The sequence below is a fragment of the Lampris incognitus genome, chromosome 2, assembly GCF_029633865.1.
Source record: "Lampris incognitus isolate fLamInc1 chromosome 2, fLamInc1.hap2, whole genome shotgun sequence".
In the NCBI taxonomy this organism is placed as follows: Eukaryota; Metazoa; Chordata; class Actinopteri; order Lampriformes; family Lampridae; genus Lampris; species Lampris incognitus.
The window spans coordinates 121,961,593-121,969,183 of NC_079212.1; the positions used below are offsets into that span (position 1 = coordinate 121,961,593).

The 7,591-nt window shown below is 43.0% G+C and overlaps 1 pseudogene; it reads left to right on the top strand.

The window, feature by feature from the left end:
* The first annotated feature begins 1,534 nt into the window (after positions 1-1,534).
* On the top strand, positions 1,535-1,640 carry LOC130108557 (U2 spliceosomal RNA; annotated as a pseudogene).
* The last annotated feature ends 5,951 nt before the right edge of the window (positions 1,641-7,591 follow it).

A 7,591-nucleotide genomic window follows, 5' to 3' on the forward strand; every position in this document is an offset into this window, starting at 1 on the left:
ATATTCGACCTGTTAGGGGGTAAATGTAGACAATAGAACCCCACACTTTTCCAGCACTGGTGACCTGAAAATATTGAACTGTATAGCCCATTTCACAATATATGCGTGATGGTATGAAACCATAGCGGTTCTGTTCTTATTCTAATTAATTTGTTGGGAATGTAGATTTAAAGGGTGCTGTGATTTTCTTGCATTGAGCCCAGATATTATTACCAACAGTCAGAATGAGTTGCATATGGTGCTGATTCCTTTGTTATTAACAATCAGTATTAATATTCAGTTGATTAAAATTGTGTCATTTCCTTGAAGCTTTTTTTAAAACTCTTGAACTATCATTGGTTGTGTACCACTTAGTATGGTACACAACGATACTAAGTGTGTGCAGTTGAGTGTCAGAATTTTCACTAAACAGTATCACGGTGTTTAGACATGCAGGCCATACAAAAAATTGTGACCAAATTGGTATCACTTTTTTCAGCTTCTTGAGTAACTGTATCAGTTTAGGAAGCTTCGAAGGAGCGCAACAAGTTTCATTTTAAACTCGGCAGTGACATGACAATCCCTTTACCATTAGAGTGAGCATGACCATTCACACTTGAAGATGAATTTAGACAATTACTGTACAAATTCATTCCCTGACCCAAAGTACTTAGTGGTTAGCATGGAAGACATAAATCTACTGGCTCATCTCACAGGCAGCATCATGAGTAAATGACCAAAACAACTATTAAAAAGTCAAGTGTTTGAGTGCAGGCATGTCACTGGGGTTATAAAAAAAAAAAGCAGTTATCAGCATCCAGCATAAGATTTTATACTATCTGCTGTCAAGCCCTTGAGTATCTTTCTGCTCTCCGTAGCTGCTCAAACTAATTATGAAATATATATTCTGAGTCTTGAACATTAAGTAAAATATTCTGATTGATTAAGCATATTTCGCAGCAAGACCATGAAATTTGATGCTGTAAAATGAAATTCAGAATTACGAGTGAGTCCTGTTTTTGAATGTTGTGAACATGGTGTTTGGTAGTGAAAAAGTCCAATTGTGAGTCAGGGAAAAATTGCATGAGTGTATTTGTTGTTTTTTGTCCTCTTGTCAGCAATGCAAGGAACCGAAAAGATTTTGTTTTCTGTTCAACTTTTTAGTAACTCTGCAGGTGTGTTAGCATATTTTCAAGACCAGGTCCCCAATGTATAAACATAATTCAAAATTACTTCTTTTGAACCATAATAACGGAAATGTTTGAACTGTAGTGTCACACTGCATGTCAACTATTGTGAAACTTTTTTTTGTGTGTGTGTTTGGAATTACTTTTGAGCTATTAAATGTAAATTGTCTTGGCCTTGAACTGTTACATTCAGGCTCAGCTTACTTTTACATAGTGAAAATTACCTAACAGCATGTATAGAGGTGTGAATGTAGCTGAACAATGATCAAATAATGAGACAAAACAAATTTTTAAGATGCCTCTTAAGCTGATTGAAAAGAGAAAAAAAACTGTTTGAGTCCAGATTTTATTAATAATGATATTAATCCATCACTTCTCAGCCTTTTGGCTAAGATCATGTGTAGTATCTTGTTCTTATCAGTTTAATAATGACATTAATCTGATAACAATATTAATCTGATAGTGTCATTCCTTTATTAAAATAACAAATATTATTATAATTATTCCTGGATTTCAAAATGTCCATAAATTAAAAAAAGGGGGTGCCCTAGTGGCTCACCTGGTAGAGTGCGGACCACATAAGGCTGAGTCCTTACCGCAGTGGCCTGGGTTCGAATCCGGCCCGGGCCCTTTGCTGCATGTCATCCCCTCTCTCTCCCCTACCTTTCCCGTCTCTCTATACTATTGCTAATAAAGGTGGAAAATGCTAAAAAAAAATTAAAAAAAAGAATATTAATATACAAAAGCCTCCTAATGTCATTTATTAACTCAAAATAAACTCTTGTCAACTGAATATTTTTAATCATAGTTCTAACAGCCACAGTTGATTATCATTCTGGTTGGTACACACAGAGGCAAGCAGGAGGTTAGTCAAGAATAGAGACGCTCAATAGTGAAATATTGAAATCTTTATTGTTGTCTTTCTTAGAGAAAATATGCATTCAAAATGCACATGAAAGCCCCTTGAAGATAAAAACCCAACAAATTCAAACAGTCTCCGTGTTTGTGAATGGCTTGACCCAAGCAATGTGAATATGTGGGTGCTCATCCGTGCATCTGTGTGTGAGAATGTCTCGCAGCTGAACGTGGAGGAGATTACTAGTGTGACTCATAGTATTTTTAGCATATTGTAGTGTCACTTCTAGTGAACCCAGTTACAAGACACAGACAAGGGACTAAGGCGAGTAGGGAAAAGGGGTTTAATGAGGATGGTAGGCCAGGCAGGCGGTGTAGAGGTGATGGCATAGAGGCAGACAGCAGAAGCCGGGTCACGCTGGATGAAGGAGCGAGCATGGCTGGACTGCGCTGAGCTCAGGGACCAGCAGGTGAGCAGGCGAGGCAGATGAACTGGAGAGTGGCAATACTAAACACAACGGAAAGGCGATTAGTGTAACAAGCAATGCTGGTAAAATACTCAAGACTTGCAGAGCAGCCGAGCGCATGAGACTATATAACGTAGTATCTAAAACAACGATCTGGTGATGAGTGGTTGAAGAGCAATTGTGTAGTACTGAAGCGGTGAGGTGAATGTAGGTCAGGAGAGAGAGAGAGAGATACTTGCTGCAGGCTAGCTGGATGTGGAGGGCGTGACTGTACATCCCTTTCTATGGGCGCCAGCTGGCGTATGTTTGGGGCTGGTTGGATGTCCCCCATGAAAATATTGGTTGAGGGATGGGTCCAAAATTTGGTTGCATTGGATCCAGCTGCGGTCCTCAGATCTGTAATGCTGTAAGCCATGATCACAGTGGCGTATGGCCAGCAGCCGCCAAACCATGTAGAGAGGATGGTCGACCATCCTGGATGGAGGAGGAGCAAGTGACTGGTAAGACAGGTTTAACTTGGGACACATGGAAGGTGGGATTAACATTAAGGGATGCAGGGAGTGTCAGATGGACAGCACAGGGATTGACGATAGAATCTATTTCAAAGGGACCAATATAGCAGGGTGACAGTTTCCTCAATTTCACCTTGAGTGGGAGGTCCTTAAAGAGTAGCCATACCTTTTGGCCTCGCATGAACTGGATGTTGTGGTGGTTCACTTGGTTCTGGGCTCTTGTGGTGTTGTGAAGTAGGGCAGTGTGGGAATGCTTCCGGGTCCTGCGGCAGTGGCATACGTGGGCCCTGGACTGATGGAACCACTATTTCAGGAAACAAGGGAGGCTCGTAACCGAGAGAGCAAAGGAAGGGGAACATACCCGAGGAGGCATTGGGCAAGAAGTTGTGTGCATATTCCACCCAGGGCGGCTGGGAGCTCCAGGTGGACGAGTTGGCAGAGACAACACAGCGGAGCACAGCCACCATCTCCTGGTTGGCCTACTGTACTTAGCCTAGCCATTGGTTTGGGGATGGTATCCAGGAGAGAGGCTGGTGGTGGCTCCCAGGGCAGTGCAGAATGCCTTCTAGACTTCAGGACCTCTATCAGAAACAATATCCAATGGTAGGCCATGCAAGCGGAAGACATGGACCACCAGGAGGTCTGGGATCTCCTTAGCTGAGGGAAGATTGGGCAGAACAAGGAAATGATCTGCTTTGGAAAAGTGGTCTATGATGGTAAGTATGACTTTTACATTCAGACAGAGGGAGACTGGTGACGAAGTGTCACCAATGTGTTGACCACAAATGAGTGGGTACCGACAGGAGGAAGCGAAGGCTGGGCTTTCATGGATGCCTTATTTTGTGTACACACAGAACAAGCAGAGATCAAGTACTGGGTGTCGGCATCCATGGTAGGCTACCAGAACCATTGATGTAGGAAGGCGAGCCTCAGGTTTATACCAGTATTGAAGGTGAGGCGTGTTGATTGAGCTCACTGGAGAACCTGGGAGCAGACCGAGTCAGGGACAGACAGGCAATTGGGGATTAACTGTTACTTGGGTCAGGTTGTTGATTCTGGACTTGTTTTACCAGTGACTCAACCTCACAAGTGATGAGAGTGGAGAGAAGTGTCCAGCTTGGCCGCAATACAGACAGGCCCTGGAATTTATATGGTGAGCCTTTTCTTCTGGGTTTAAGCGGGCTCAGCCCAGTTGCATGGGCTCAGGTTTGGAGCTGCTCATGGTGTCTTGGCAGGGCTCGGGTCAACTTGGAGGCAGACCATGGGGAGTAGCCAAAGAAGAAAGGGAAAACAGCAGTGTCCTTGAGGCCCTTTTTTCGCGCGTGGAGGTAGTTTTCAACCCGGATGGTGAAGGAGATCAGTTGGTTGAGGTTCGGAGGTTCCTCCCGGGAGGCTAACTCATCTTTAATGCCGTTATTAGGGAGTTCTGGAAAATGCCTTGAGGCGCATCATCATTCCACCAGCTCTCCGCAGCAAGAGTCCAGAACTTGATGGCAAGCTTGGCAATGCAGAGGAAGCCCTGGTGGAGGGAAAGGAGATGTTGGCTGCATCTTCACCATGGACAGGATGGTCGAACACCTTCATCTCTTGGGTGAAGTCAGCGTAGGAGAAGCAGATGGCAGACTTGTCTTTCTCACACAGCAGAAGCCCACAGGAGAGCAGCTCCCTGAAACTGAGGGAACTGTCTAAGGTATATGTGTGGAACTGTCTGCTCCCTGGAACTCAGGGAACTGTCTGAGGTATATGTGTGGGGCTTCTGCTCAAACACCAGGGAACATTGTACCAGGAAGGCATGACGGAAATATAGGTCGACATCATAGCATTCCAGTGTGGGGACAGTTGGCTTGCAGAAGGAAGGGATAGGGCTCAGGGCTGCTGAAGGAGCCTAGGGAGTAGATTGGTCTGCTGACAGGGCCTTAAGGCTGTCCATAATTTCTTTCAATGCCTGGTCGTGTTGCCCAATTAAACTGCCTTGATTTACGAGGGCATGGCAGAAAGCCTCTGTGTCTGCTGGGTTTATATCTGTTGGTCAGATTGTACTGTCAAGGGCAAGACTAGTGAACCCAGTTGCAAGACACAGACACAGACCAAGGAGAGTAGGTAAAAGGGGTTTATTGAGGGTGGCAGGCCAGACAGACAGTGGAGAATTGATGGTGTATGGGGAGAGGCGGATAGCAGAGCCAGGCCACGCCGGACAAAGGAGTGAGCGCGGCTGGACTGCACCAAGCTCGGGGACCGGCAGCTGAGCAGATGAGGCAGTCAGGCAGGCAAGCAGGCACACTGACAGGCAGGTAGATGGAATGGGAGATTGGCAACACTAAACACAAGGAAGAGGTGATTAGACTAACAAGCAACAACACTAGGAAAATACTCTGAAAAGCTTTGCAGAGCAATCGAGTACATGAGAGTAACATAGTAGCTATACAACAATCTGGCGATGAGTGGTTGAAGAGCCAGGTTTCTTGTAATAGGTCGAGAGAGAGATTTTTTTATTATTTTAGAAAGTAACTTTTATTTTAAAAATACATCCTAAACTTTTAAAAGAAACAGACAGACAAACAGACAGAGACAGAGACTCTGGCTGCAGGCTAGGTGGACGTGGAGGGCGTGACAACCAGATTTATGGTTTGACTGTGTTGCTGAATGATCAAGTGTGATTCCCATTCTGCATCCAGGAGCCACATCTGTCAGAGAGCAAAGCCATGGCAAAATTGGATTAGGTCACACCTAGATTAAGTTGTTCTTGTTGTTGACCTCAGGAGTTGTTCAATTGTTATTTGATTTGAGGCCATACAATCATCTTGGCTGATCCCTTAAAATACAGGCACATGCACATGCCTTTGTCTGGTTGGTTTCACATCAGCAATAGATGTCTGTTCTCGACAAAGTCAGCCTACATTGATAATCTCATTCTCTAATCCAAGTATATAGTAATTTAATGTTGTGCAAAATCCTTAATAATCAAATTCTCACCGCAGCGCTAAATGTCAAACGTTCAAGACATTAAGGGAGGCACGTTAAAGGATCAGCAATTGAAGGTCGTAGCCTCCTGCTGTTGAAATCACATAGAAATGTGCAGGCCTACCCTGCAGTCAAAACTCCTGTTTTTTCCTCCCTGCTCAGGTTAGAGAGCTTATCTTTGTTCATTTGGCTGTGACAGCTCCCTGTCACAGTTTGCGTGTGCTAGAATGAGAGATAATTAACTGTAATGATAATGGAGGCCATTTACTGTTTCGATTAGGATTGTAATCATCAGTGCATTGTTGACTGGCTGTGACATGCCATTAATAGGATGTGGTAATAGTGTGTACACAGAGTTGTGATGGTGATGACAGTGATTTGGTGGGCAGAGAGGAACATCTCTGCATTGTACTGCATCTGTCAGTCTTAGTGACGGAGTTCTTGGTGCAGGCATTGGAAAAACTCTTCAAACCCCACCTCATGACTATCAAAGGCCAGTTTTGAATAATTGTTGTCAAAGTAAGGTGAAACTTGGTGCTGCTTTTTTAGAAGTCCGTGCCAAAATCAAAGATGGGTGAAAAATCATTCAACCAAAAGTGAGAAGAGAATTTGTGGAGGTCTCTTTATTGGAATGACACTTAAGTGCTGTTCATCAAAACTTATAAGTATTTTGCTGCTAGGGGTAGATTGATATGGTTTTTTCAGGGCCGATACTGAGTATTAGTAACCAAGGAGACTGATAACCGATATTTGGAACTGATTCACATTTGCAGGGAAAAAATAAAATAAAAATCTTGATGTCGACATTTAGACTCAATCAGTCAACCAATCAAGTTGCATTTCATATAGCACTTTTCTAGCTGCAACAGCCACTCAAAGCGCTTTACATTTCTGGTCAAATCTGAATTTCAGACACCTGTTACAACAGAACACAAGCCATTTTCTGTACAATCGCTACCTATTTCGTATGCGTAAGGCCACCGAAATGTGATTTACAGCGATTAACTTATTCAAAATTATTTAAAACAAGCTCAAAAACAAAACGTTTAAATGCCTTTAAGCATATTGTTTAAATTAAAAGAGAACTTTTCAACATTATCTTAAAACAAAAAGAACAGGGAGCTCCCAGCAGAGAGAAATAACATTTTAACCTATCAATTTTTTTTTACTAATCAGCTGGCTAAATTATGGATCAACAAATGAACTTGTTGACGTTAGTTACTGCATTCAAGTTAGCTCTATGAGACTCAGCATACGCTTATGTTATTATGACTATCAGCTACCTAACTAAAATGGAATGAGTGTCTGTCTATGTATGTCCTACCTAGGGTTGCCACTTTCTATGTGTAGAAATAAGGGAGACCCCCCCCCCCAAGCTTCCCGCCCCCCGCTGCAAGTAAATTCTCCCCCCGGTGATGTAATGATTTTTCAGGAATCCACTACACCGATAAACACACTTTGAAGTGTTTTATTGCAAGACAAAATAACAAAAGCATTTAGAATTGCAAAGTGTAACTAAACTATTTGCATTATACTTTGGATTTGTAATACTAATTGCTGAAACATCACAAACATAACGTTGTGTCCATCCCAAACAAATGGAAACTGTCAGTAATTGCAAGCGACTGAG